Source organism: Sinohyriopsis cumingii, chromosome 12 (assembly GCF_028554795.1).
Source record: "Sinohyriopsis cumingii isolate HCF-2022 chromosome 12, ASM2855479v2, whole genome shotgun sequence".
In the NCBI taxonomy this organism is placed as follows: Eukaryota; Metazoa; Mollusca; class Bivalvia; order Unionida; family Unionidae; genus Sinohyriopsis; species Sinohyriopsis cumingii.
The window spans coordinates 84,509,215-84,523,911 of record NC_142972.1 but is presented as its reverse complement, the minus strand read 5'-3'; positions in this window follow the sequence as shown (position 1 = coordinate 84,523,911).

Sequence of the window (14,697 nt, the reverse complement as noted above, 5' to 3'; positions counted from 1 at the left end):
AGAGAGAGAGAGAGAGAGAGAGAGAGAGAGAGTGTGTGCTTTTGTGTGTGTGATTTGGTTTCTTAACGTAGCTTTAACAATTTTTCAGTCATATCGCTGAGCAGCAGAGAGGGCGAATCCCACAAACTATTTCGCTTAACAGAGCCTTCTATCGAGAACATTTTAGATAGAGTGATTCTTTTCACAAAATAAACCCTCCATTCAGTAAACATGACAAAATAGGCTTTCTCTGCTGACTTGAAGGGTTATCTCATGAAAATATCTACCTATACAACTATTTCTGCTAATACAAGGGTCTATCTTGCGAAAACACTCCGTGTTGTTCCGCTCTCTCTGCTGCTCTGTGTTACATAAATCACGTCTGTGTTACCCCTGGAAAATATCCGGGCATGGTTTGCCTGTCGTCGCCCTCTCTGCTGCTGTGAATTAAAACTTTAAGTTAACAATAATGGCCAACATTGGAGAAGCACATTCCGCTAGATTAGCTCGAGAGCGACTAGAAGCAATACAAAAATTTCTTCCTGTGAGAGATTCTGTAAGACAAAATCTTCAAGAACGTCAGCATGCACAAGTTGAATTTGCAACAGGTGCAGAAGAATTATTTAAACCCGTTACAACAGCTACTGAGAAAGCTGAGGAGATCACAGAAAGAGCTTTATTGGGAGATGAAAAGGGTACTCTTTCAGTGCTAAAACAAACCTTCAAGCAGACTGAAAAAATTGCTAGAAGAACCAAACAAACAAAAAACTTTTACAAGATCTTCCAACTGATATAGCTGCAGCTCAACCTCCACCCACCGCTGAAGAAGGTACTGAAGTCGCCGAAGCTGCTGCACCCAAAGCAGCAAAAGAAAGTGTTGAACTGACTGCAAAATTTAATCCGGTTTTTATTAAACTCCTTAAAAACACACCAGAAGAAAAATTACCTGAATTGATATTAGAAGGTTTATATAACAAAGATAAAGTTTTAAACGAGAAATATAAGTCCACGACTGATGACAGTTTTGTTAGATGGGCATATCGTGTATACTACAACAAAAAAGTGGTCAAACCTAACGATCTAAAATTTGCAAAACTTATAAAGGCAATGCAGGAGATTGACAAAGGTAAACAACCACAAGGATCTCCACCTCCCTATTCACCGCCTGAGCAAACTTCATCGATGCGGCAACGGCCCACACCTGTAGGATTTTTTTGCCAGTAAAGCTCTTAGTGTTTTTACTAACCGGGATAAAGTACTCGATATTGCTGCACATGGTTATGATTCTAGAAAAAATTATCTAAAACCTCAATACGTTAAAATAATAAAGCCCGAAGACTGGGTCCCTTTATTATATTTTACTTCTAAAAATTTGCCTGTTGATCCAAAAGATCCCGGGTATAAAGAATTTGCAAAAGATGTAGAAACCAAAAAACGACCACAATCTCCAGAAGAATTTTACGATGCACCCGACATCGGCGCAACTGGCAGTGGTCTGGGGGGTGATTTTATTCCCTGCCCTGATAATATCATCAATGATGTATCACGGTTAGAAGTTCTCATAGGAGGAGCGCGGGCTGGAAACAACTCACCAGAAATAATTAATGAAGCGGCTGATATCTGTCAGCGATTATTTCGCGGCGGAATCATGGATGCTCACATTTATCGAGAACTTATTGATGAACTCACAGACAGCGATTAGAGAAATAACTAATTAAATAAAATTATCGTACACAGTTCCCATCGTAGACCAATTATGGTCAGGGTTGTAAACTCACGAGTACCCGTATACAGGATGACATATGGAAACGGACTTGGTGATGTTGTTCGGGGTTTATTCGCGAGGATGGCGCCTAAAGCAATACCGATCGCAAAACAATTATCAATGAAAGCTATTGATGTTATCAAAGATGAAGCTACCGGCGCTGTTGGTAGTGCTGCCAGTAAAGTATTGTTGACAATCAAGGATAGACTAGCGCGATTAATACGCAGAAAACCATAACCAGTAAAATTACCAGCCACCGCAGACATGCCTGCAAATGTTAGTAAAGTAATAAATGAAGCGCAAATCAAAAACTAGCAGCGCTGATAAATCCTGAACAAATAAACACAAGTTTGGTGGCGGGGAGTGGTCTTCGTTTTAGACGATAACTTCTATAATAAAATGTTTAAACGGGAATCTGACCCAGCATTCGACATGGACGAATCGGTCATTAAAAATGAATCAGTGCGTGATTATCAGTATTATTCTTATGACGCACGAGAACCAAATAAACGAGGACTAATTGAATTGCAAGTTCAAGATACAAGTAGATATTTCCTGCCCGCTGAAGCATTTATTGAAGTAGAAGGTGAAATTATAAAAACAGATGATACAGAATACGGACCCATTGTTAAAACTGGTTTTGTCAATAACGGAATTATGGCTTTGTTTGATAGTGCTATCTACATGATTGATGGAAAAAATATTGATCAGTTCAGAAGGATGTCGATGTTGCTACAACAATAATTGGTCTAGCAAGATATTCTGATGATTATACAAGATCAGCTGGTCCATCAATGATGTTTGCCAAGGACACTTCTGATCATCCTAACAAGGATCAGTACAATATTAGACGACCAAGAAACTTTGCCAACGCAGCTGACGCTGATGTGTGGCCGGTGGTTCATGGTGCTAATGAAGAATTTAATTTAGGTTTCGCTGCACGTAGACAAATGTTGAAAGGTAATCGTAGAAATTTTTCATGTGCCATTCCGCTGTCACACATCTTTGGATTTTGCAGAGATGTCAGAAAGGTAATTTTTGGAGCAAAACATACTGTCGTGCTTGTTAGAAAAGCCAACGACAATGATGCTATATGGCGACCTCTAGGTGACGCTGGTAAGGTAAACATAACAAAACTATCACTGTGGATGCTGGTAATGACTCCTGCAATTACTGAAGAACAGCGACTGCTTTCTTTTATGGATCAGGGTGGTAAAGTGTTGTTATCATGACTCACAACAACCACAGATAGTATTCAAAATACCAATAACGGCTTATTTACATGGCATATAGCATCACAGCAGGGAGTTGCCGCGCCGCGACATATTTTTATTGCTCTTCAGGATGTTGCACGGGTGGATAATGAAACACGTTCGCATATGATATTTGATCAACTTGGTATCACTGACGTTTCTCTGAGAATAAACGGACATCAAGAACCGTCTGAGAACATACTGTTAAATTTTGGTAATAATCATGTTGTACGTGCATATCAACGATTGACGAAATATCTAGCGCGTGATCTAAATATCGATACTGGTTTGCAAATATCACAATTGGATTTTATATCTCACTATCCAATCTATTACTTCTTGTTAGAGCATCTTGATTTAACCAGACAGTCTGTCGTTGATATACACTTTCGGGCTACCGTGAATAGTCCCCTAGTAGGAGCAGGCGTTATAGATAATTACAGAGCAATCGCGGTTATACTTTCCGACAAAGCAATGTTACTTGAAGGTGCTGGCGGCCGAATGAGATTCGTTGATGCACCAGTGGAAAACATGTAGTTTTCCGACATTGTTAAAAGAATGTGTAGACAATTAGATCAATCGCAAAGTTATAAGAAATGTCATACAGTTACGTTAATGTCACTCTGACTCCTGGTCAGGCCAAGAAATTACAATCAAAAAACGCGAGCACATGTGGGACAACGATAACACTAAAAAATGATCAGCTAATGGGCGGTCCAAACAAACTGTCATTAACTAAAACCCAACTAAAACATTTCAATAAAGCAAAGCAGGCGAAAACTGGAACTCAACTTGATTTCTCTCCAGCCGCGGTCAAAGATATGGTTAAAACCGGCGGTATATTTCCTCCTCTCGCAGCAATACCAGCGCTGATAGCTGCTGCTGCCCCCGCAGTCGCTAAAGCCGCCGCGTTAGGAGCTGTTGGAACCGTTGCTGGAATGGCACTAAAGAAAGCCACAGGGAAAGGATACAAAAAAAGGGACGATCCGCTCGCGGATCAGGGCTAAGACTTCCAGGAACTCCGGTGTCATGGTACCCAAAAAGGTTTTAAAAACACAAAGTGTTTTCAAAGCTAGCATTTTCACACCAATGTCAAATTTTGATTTGCTCGATGCTGTTAAACAATTAAATATAAAAAATTTCAGAGGTGTCTTTATGCGAGATCAACTACCACAACAACCGAATAATCCAGAAACAGGAATTATTAATCTTGATAACAGCGAACGCCCTGGAACTCATTGGGTTGCTTACGCAATCGATCCACGTGGAATTATCTATTTTTGATTCGTATGGGTTAGCACCGCCAGTTGAATTTCTCCGATATACAAAAGACGTACCCGTGAAAGTTTGGTATTCAACTCTACCAACACAAATACTGACCGATCCTCCGATATGTGGCCAGCAAGTATTGAATGTTCTTGATGCGATATCAGCGTCAACCAAACCACCTCACAAAGTCGTGCACGAGTATACCATGGGTCGATTTAAACAGTTTCCTATCAAATAATGGTTGATATTTATGGAAGATCTCTTCTCGACAGAAAAGTGAAGCGCACCGACGTGGATTTATCAAAATATGCGACCAAAGATGAAATCGATAATCTTTTAAGTCTGACCGGGATAGACCCAGATGAGGTTCTTATTTTTCCGGACCGACACGGAAAACTAAAAACCAACGATATCAAATGGCATGAAATAATTCGTAGGGTTATTGGAGCTACTCCGGGTAACATCCCTGTGTTCACTGATTGCGGAAAAATCAGAGATTCGCTGATATCAATCGCAGGGGAACGTGTAAAAAAGACCGGTGATACAATGACAGGTGAACTCAATCTCAGCGGTAACAAAATAACTATGTTAGCGGATCCAACATCGTCGGAGGATGCCGCAAATAAACAATATGTTGAAGCAAGCGCTAGCGCCATTGACGATAAACTAACCACGTTGCGGGCTGAGTATGATGTTCACGTGGGCGCGTTTACAAGATTTCGCAGAAATTATCAAAAAACTGATGATACCACGGATAAGTTCTTTGGAACTCCTCCCGTCATCGACATAAAACTTTCTGATATCAAGACCAACATTGACACGATCAAATAAACACAGCAAAACATCGTAGCGGAGATTCCTGAGATCGTTAACAAAACCAGTTTGATTAAAGTCCCCACTGGAGTTACTCCCGGGCATATCACCAATATAGTATACACGGTATCATCTGGATTTGCAACATGGTCCAAGCAAAATAATACTATCAAATATACAGCAACAGCCACTGGAGTGTATAGACTGTCTGTGTTCAGTGCCGCTAAATTTGAAATCTTCACAACATATCCCTGGAGACATTCCACCGACAAGTATTCCGGGGTTGTGACTATCATATTAAGTAGCGGAACCGAAGAAACATTTATACTGGAATCCGCCGACAAGAAATTAACCGCAACATCTTACTGGTGGTGTTTGGAATTCGTAGCTGAAACGCCTCAATTGGTTACTGCGTAAAATAATAAAATGGCATCAACGACGAAGTCAACGACGAAGTCAACGACAGTGACGCAGTCACCGACAACAGCGCAACAATACATATATAATCAGGTACGCGAATGGCAGTCAGAGTTAAAAAATACCATCAACAAATACACAGCAAAGGTAAAAAAATACAAGCGGCGTGTAACCATGTTAGACACAATAGTATATTCGGTGTCTGCGGTAGTTGCATCTACGGGAGTATTATTATCAGCGCTGACACCAGTGACAGCGGTGGCAACGGCCACTGTCGTGGTCACAATTACAGTTTCAACATCAGCGACAATTGCAGGAGTTGCTAATATTATCGCGAAAAAAATATCCTCGTGTGCGCTAACAAAATTGCACGAGTATGAAAAGTTAAACAGCGCGGCCACGAGCACCTACTCGAAATTGTCGTCGCTGATATCATCCAGTCTTGACGATACAACAATATCAGATTCCGAATTCGCGCAAATGGCAAAGATATACAAAGATTATGCTCAGAGTATAAAGTACTTCGATTTGAAACGACAGCAGATAAATAATGTCAACGGAATTACTTCAGCAGATAGTCGCAAATACAAGCCCGGCGCGAACATCTTTGTTAACAGTAACCTCAACTAAGCCAAAATTTAGTATCAATTTTCCAACTGCGATTCCAGTAAGCGAAATCGCGTTAGCACAATTACGAGTATATCACAGTTGGCCCAATATCAGATCAGCTTCGTTTGGTGGATTACCAGCAAATAATTCGTTTGTGTTTGCATATAAAAATGAACCGGATGGCACGCCAGACTGGAACGTCATTGGGTTACCAACCGGGTCTTATCAAATCGAAGAAATCAATGAGGAATTACAACGTCGAATAAAAAACATCACCGGGAAGGAATCCAAAATACAAATAACTGTTCATGAGCCAACGCTGTCGTCCGCGATCGAACTAACTCCCCAGACTACGCCGTGGATATATACAATAGTTCAATCAGAACAGTGTTAGGATGGCCTGAAGTCGCTCCACCGACTCCATCAATACCACCAACGCCTAAAAAGTCTGACTATGTCACTGACGCGCAGTCATATCATGAAATTACCCCGTCATATAAACAACATCTGGATGCTGTAAAAAGAGCAAACGTTAGTAGCAGATTTGTCTTCTTCAGCAAGGACAATATTATGTGCTGGTTTAATTACCGAGATCCCAGAGGAGTTACTACCTCCCATCCTCTTGCCCTAGACGGTATTATTGAATTTTTTTAGAGAAATTAAGGAGTTACATAAAACACAACTAAAGCGGCTACGGCAGAGCTTCCAAAGGCATCTTTTTTATATAACAAGTTCACGCAGCGAAATTATTACGCGGATTGAAATATTAAATCAGCTTGCCGCCGACATGGAATATTTTAATCAACAATTAATTCAGGGAGTAATTGATGCCCCTGATGATCTATATTATGGTAAGCAAAAATTTCTAGACCATTGTTCACTGATAGAAGCCACGTTGCCGAATTTTAGATTTCCTGGGTATAATGTTCCCGATTTGAAAAAATCCGTCATCGACTTCATCAGTGAGTCCTTCGACGACATACTCGCACAACACAGAAAAACGCTACCGGAGCCAACTATCCTCAGACACAATAATAGCCCAACCGGGCAAGGACGGCATGTCACCCAGGGCATCGTAAATATAACTGAAGTGGTCGCGGTCAATCTTGTGTGTGATGTCATTGATAACAGCTACAGCACAGACACGACAGTATCAAATCAAGCCCAGCAAGGATTTATTCTTTATTCATTTACTCCGAAAGAACCTCCTGGATTTCTGATTGTGCAAGAGCCGATCAATCCGGTCTATCTACGATGTCATAATCCGTGGCTGACCAGAATAAATTTCGCGCTGACAGACCAGCGTGTGAATCCTCTTGATTTACGGAATGAAACACTACATATTAGTTTCTTGGTGAAATCCTAAAAATCTTCGATTTTCGGGATTTTCAAGTTTAAGACTTCCAATCGTAAAAATCTTCGATTTTCGGGATTTTCAATCATAAAAATCTTCGATTTTCGAGACTTTCCAGTAAAAATATTTTATTTTATATATATTTTGTGCACACTGACAAATTCACTGAAATTTATAGGGTATTTACTAGTAAAAATCACAGAAATCGTCCGATTTGCTAAAATTTATAGGGTATTTTACTAGTAAAAATCACAGAAATCGTCCGATTTGCTAATTTTGATAGGGTGTTTACTAGTAAAAATCACAGAAATCGTCTGAAATTCACAAGGAAGTATTTTTTGTGCAAGCAACAGTAAAAATATTTTATTTTATATATATTTTGTGCACACTGACAAATTCACTGAAATTTATAGGGTGTTTACTAGTAAAAATCACAGAAATCGTCCAATTTCTCAATTTGGAAAGGTAATTTACTAGTAAAAATCACAGAAATCGTCCAATTTGCTAATTTTGATAGGGTATTTACTAGTAAAAATCACAGAAATTAGTAAAAAAGTAAAAAAAAATATTGAAATTTGCAGAAAAATATATTTCACAATTAATCAAGCAAGTATTATATAATGTACCACCGCGTGAAATGTTTCATACATAATAAAGAACTTATTGATGAAGCTGTCAAAACCGGAAAAGTTACCCCGGAAAAAATAATTGTTGATATATACGGTAATGACGATTTTATACTGACTGATGTGCAACTACAGCGACTAACAAAAGATAATGTTGTGATCGCGCATAGCGGTATACATCAAATCCTCGAATATATACGTGTATTTAGATTAGATTTATAAATCTCAAATATGTACCACCACACAGATGTTTTCGTGTATGACAAACAAGCGCTCGAGCAAGCAATTAGGGCTGCATTTGCACAAGAAGAAATTAACGTTAAATTCATTATTGACGAATACGGAGACGAAGATTTCTTACTAACACAGCAACAGTTAGATAGTCTCAGACGAGAGCATATGATTTCAATTGTATGTGACAGAGATCAAATTCTCAATTATGCACATTCCTGCATTAAACCCAACCGACTAATAAAAAAACTATCTCGCTGATAAAATTACCTTGATTTCATCAAGGAAGTAAAAAAAAAGTGATATATTTTTTACTTTCGATTTCACTTCCAAGTACTTGACGAAGTCAATGACGAAATCAAGGCGATTTCCAGGTAAATCAAGGTGAGATATTTACTTCCTCGATTTCATTCTTGATGAAATCAGCGCTGACTTTGTCATCCTTGACTTCGTCATTGACTTTGTCAACGGACATACAATTTTTCAATTTTCTAACCCGCGTATTTATTATCTTTTTCATTTCATACTCTTGAGCCAATGCCAACCTAATCTTTTCAATTGCACGAGATAATGAAACAAATTCATTTATTTGTGCTTCTTCTACTGTAGCCAGCGATTTATACAAATTATTTTGAATTTTTTTTATAAATCGATATTGAGCAGGAAGAATATAACGCCCTGCGCATTAAGCTTCATGTAGTGATTCAAAATCAGACATAATTGTTTCAGAATTTAGTGATATATTAAATCCGCGCTCTTCTAATTTTTTAATAGCAACAATCACATTATTGATATTTTCGTAATTCATGTAAATAAATATTATATATTTAAAAGAAAAAAAAATGTGGGTCGTTTGACCCTGAAGCATTGTATTTACACTATTTACAATAGGACGGCACAGACATATAATATTTACACTATTTACAATTCCATATATAACTTAATTCTAACTTATCCTAGGACGGTACAGACATATAGTATTTACAACTGCATATATAACTTAATTCTAACTTATCCTAGGACGGTACAGTACATATAGAAGCATATTTACAGCATTGTATTTACACTATTTACAATCCCATATATAACTTAATTCTAACTTATCCTAGGACGATACAGTACATATAGAAGCATATTTACAGCATTGTATTTACACTATTTACAATCCCATATATAACTTATCCTAGGACGGTACAGACACTTATTATTTATAGTATTTACAGTAGGACGGTACAGTATTTACAGAAAGACGACTTATCCTAACGGAGTTATTTTCTACATTCAACAGCGGGTATACCATCCCCCCAAAATCAGCACTGGATGACGCAAAAAGCATCCGCCATGAGCGGATATGACGAGATGGTATTGATTGCTGTTGAACTTCGAAGACTCCGTCTTCTAATAAGATCGTATCGTATAAAAACCGACTGATACTTGAAAGTTCAAAAATAGCTCACGCGATGGGCGTGACTTGTTTAAAATGTTTTATTTGTTTTTTTCTTAAATATGATCGTGTGGAAAATACAGATGAACCATAAAACGGAACAAGTGTAATAAAATAAAGATTTTATCCACGAAAAAAAAATATTATACACCCGCCCGTGTTTGACAAAGTCACATTGACGAAGTCACTTTGACAAAGTCACTTTGACGAAGTCAAAGGGAAGTAATTGGAGATCGTGTTACCTGTACACGGGGAACCATTTATCCGTCTGTAGTGTATATCGTTAATTTAAATTCTGATTTGAAAAGTACCTGTATTTGTGAACGCGGAAGTGTTATAGACCAGCTGTAAATAATAATGTTATACCGCTAAGTCGCGCTGGATAAATTTACCCACAATGACATCTCAAGGAGTATTGCACAAAGGGAGGGAACTAATTGCATGAGATATACTTAACGGAGTTATCTCCATTTGGAAGTCCGAGGATTTTAGTGATAATGAAAAACAATTTTCTGTTTATTATATTTTTTGACAGAGCGGATTTGTATATTTTTTCTGCGACTTTTTGTACCGAGGGTACGCAAATATCAAAATACTTGCCAGCTGAGTTCATAGATGGGAATATTATTTCTTCATTCGTATCTAAATTTATGGATACAACTCTCTTGGCGCTCTTATTACCACGGCCAGTATTACCAGCCCTACAATTTTGGCTTTGTGTCACAATTCTCAGATTGGATAAAGAATTATCGGTTTTTACACCATTGATGTGATCAATCACAAGACCGTCTTTGATCTCTCCAAAGAAACACTCGAACACGACCCTGTGATTAAGATACCTCTTTTTCCCAACAGCAAATCTAAGATAACCAGATTTTTCAACAACACCAACTGGTTTTTTCAATCTACAGTTCCTAACTATTCCCTCACGATTCGCTTCATAATTTTTAATGGTTGGATGTGGGACAAATTCTTGGCTCATTTATATAATAATATATTTGTCTAATTTATAATTTGTCTGAAAACTATTTAAATAATCGAGCTCGGATTTCAACGCAACGTCGTTATTTTTTTTATTGTAATATCGTTTGAGTTCACGGTATCGTTTTCCTCCGCAATTTGCACATAACTGTGTTTTATCCCTGACCCCAACACCACATCGCAGGCATGGCATTGGTCCTAAACTCCCCCTTCGAACGCTTTGGGAATGCCCCCCGCAGAATTCACCTCTGCAGGATTTATTACAAGGATTTGATGATTTTGTACCAAGCCACTTGCATTTATTCATTCTATATATAGTATTTTCTTATTTCAATATTTGTCTTAAATATAATATGGAGGAATTTGAAAGATTATCTACCATTGGCACCGGGAGATTTGATCTTGACAGACTAACCCCTGACTCGCGACGACGAGACCTGACTGATCTGTTTGATATTATCAGGAATGCCAATAAAGAATTCCGCGACGACGGCGCATTTCACGTATGGTCATCATTTAAAATTATCCGCGACACCGAAGGTGTCATCGATGCTACAATGAATGATGCACGGGCGAAAACAATTATTGATTATCTCTCCCTTGATGAACATCAAGGCAGTCGGAAATATTTTTTCCGAATAAAATTTATTGTGCAAGCAGATTCCGATACGTGGATTATCCGTGACAAACTCGACCCTGTCCTTGCTAGCGGAAAGACCATTCTGTTAAGTAAAGATTCCAAACCAGGAATGCTGACTGGGATTGATAAACCATATTACGCTCGAGCATATCCTGTGACCGCGGTCATTTATGGAATCTGTCCGATAAAAAAACCAAAAATTGATAAACTCACCCCGATGAGGACGACTTCGTCGTTGACGACTACGTCATTGACGACTACGTCATTGACGACTTCGTCGTTGGGGCTGAATTGTGTAGCCGAGCGAGTAATGGAACATTTTAAAAATGCGATGCGGAGAAACGGTCTGACTGCGTTAAGACAGTCCAAAATAACAGCGTGGGCTGAGCGGGTCAAACACACAGGAGCATCAATAAACGATGTCGCCGAGCTAGAAAAAGCATTAAGATTTCACATAACCGTAACAACCATAACAGAGGAGGTATTTTACAAATCGAAATATAATCGATACGGAGCTGCAATAAATATCATTGGTCATAACGCTCACGCTTGGACTAACGCAGTTACGATATTTCCACGGGATCGTGTTGTGAAATATTATCGCGGGAATATATTTCATTTTATTAAACAGATAAGTAAAACCGACCCTGTGTCGATGTGGTTGTTTAAAAGTTCCGAAGATGGCGAGTATGATCAATTTGTAAAACCCAACGGCGAATTATACCGGACGGAGTCTCTGCAACAACAAATGAAAAACTCACAGAGAAATATGCGAAAATCGAAGAAAATACCGAGCAGTTATTAACTAATTGTTTTACAGTTCCGAGTGTTGTCGCCCACGCTGCAAGAGAAAGAAATTCGTGGAGACCAACACGAAGTGAGTTTCTCTCGGATATACAATTGAGTTGTATCGAGTATGGACATGGCGGGCTGTGGAATACCCGGTATGACTACCGGGATATGATTTCCGTGGATATGACTGCATGCTATCCGGGAAGTTTTCTCGGGATGGGCGAGTGTAACGAATATTTTAAGCGATTTGGACATCCCACGAACTCGATGACACGAGTTGCTATAAACGGTCCTTTACCCGATTTTCCCCTGACAGGATTTGCTCGTGTGACTTCGTTTGAATTTGCTGAAAAGCTTCATCCGTGCTGTTATGTTTGGTTTGGCAGACACTTTATTGAAAAGCGTTGGGCGCCAATAGTGCTATTCCGATATATGCCTGACAGCCGAATACTGGTATCGTTGACGGTCAGTGAAGCAATCATATCATATCGACCGCAGACTTCAGTTTGGTTACCAACACCGGAGCGTATCAGTCTCGATGAAGTCATTGAAGAGTATGCACGAGAGAGTCCAAATACTCCCATGAATGTCATTGTCGGTGAAGCTCCTAAAGTTCTTAAGATTAAACTCTGCAATAGTGAAAAAACAGCAAAAGATCTCGGACGAAGAATAATCCGTAAATTTACTCAAGGTGGTGCATATGATTATAAACTATATCACTCACGATTGATTATCGATGACGCTGAATTAAATTTTATAATTGCTGATGCCACTGCGAGAAATATATTTTGTAATCGGGAGGACGCGCGCTTGTCCGACGCGGAAAAGTTGGGCACAATTGTAAGTTATATGAGCGCAGAATCGCCTCAGTACACACATTTAAGATCTTCGATGCTGGTTTATGTTTCTATAAATTTGCTATCAATGATAAATAGATTTCCTGACACGGCAGTTAGAATCGCAACGGATTCATTTTATATCAATAAAAGATATTTAGAATCACTGGCTCGTTTTACAAGCAACGATGAATCATGGAGTTCGTGGAGAATAAAAGCGGAAATGTTACATGGATATTGTGAATCCGCTGATGTTACGATTAAGGATGATTATTGTAAATCAGATATATCAGAAATGTCGAACGCACCATCTGTGTATGATCCAATCACTAGACACAAAACTGTTTATTTGAACGGACCGGGCGGGTCTGGTAAGACAACTCAAGCGATTGAATTATTTCGAAATTCAGATATGATTGTGCTAACACCTACACACAGGCTGGCCAGGGAGATGAAACAACGAGAAGTTAATTCTTGTACTTATCACAGCTTTTTCAAATACAGCGGTGGTGTATGGACTCCAGATCGAATGGGAACAAAATATATTCCCGGGAAAATAATTTGGGATGAGATATGTACGGTACCGTTAGATATATTAAAATTATTCCTGGGTTGGCTGCTAACAGCGAATACTGCAGTGATAATGTGCAGCGATCACGGTCAGCCACCACCTTTTGTTGGTCCATCTCCACATGATTGGTTAAAAGATTTTGTTGATTATTATGAAGAAGTGTCTGATGATCATACAGCACTTGATGCAACGTTGAAGGAATTTAAAACATTAATCAGATTACAACCGAATAAAATTCAATGCGAAATTATGCGCGAGATGATTCCTGAAACTTCAATGAGCGACTTTTGGAAAACATGGAAACCAGACGATTTGATAGTGGCAAGTAGAAAGATAGTTAGAGACACACTTCAACAGCAGCTATTTCAATTACAACAAGAAAAGTTTCCAATGCTGCCAGTGCCGTTATGTTATAGACCAGCTGATACGCGGTTACAGAATATAGATGTTGATATTCCTGGGACAGAGTCAAGGAAACAGAATTTAGTATTAAATGATATTGTGCTAGCTGATATTAATGCTGTCAAAGACGCATTAAAAATGAACAAATCCCCGTGGACGCTAGGATACGCAATGACAATTCATTCATCTCAAGGACTGACTATCAGTGATACAGCTGTCTGGATCGTTGATGATCAAATCGAACGGTCAAACTTAGTTTACTTAGCTGTGTCCAGAGTCAGAAGAATATCTCAACTGCGAAGAATTGTCTTGGAAGAGTCAAACGCTGATAGCGATGAAAACAACAGCGACATAATAAAAAGAAAACTAGCCGGTTACAAACAGAGTGACAAAAAAAAATAAATAATCGCGATTTCGACCTCGACAATGACTTCGTCATTGCCCTGAAACAAAAGCAGAATAATCACTGTGCAAGCTGTAATTGTATAATGTTATGGCAGTATTCGAATAAAAATTCAAGACAATTTACCGTAGATAGAAAAGATAACAGTCGCGGTCATACACGAGAAAATACGATGTTGACCTGTCTTGAGTGTAATCGAAGTAGAGGCGCCAGCGCTAGTTAAGTGATCGGGGTGGTAATTGTGTGTCCTCGGGAATTACTTGTAATTGCTCACGTGTGAATCCACGTTGAGGAGCAGTTGAATCCAACCTG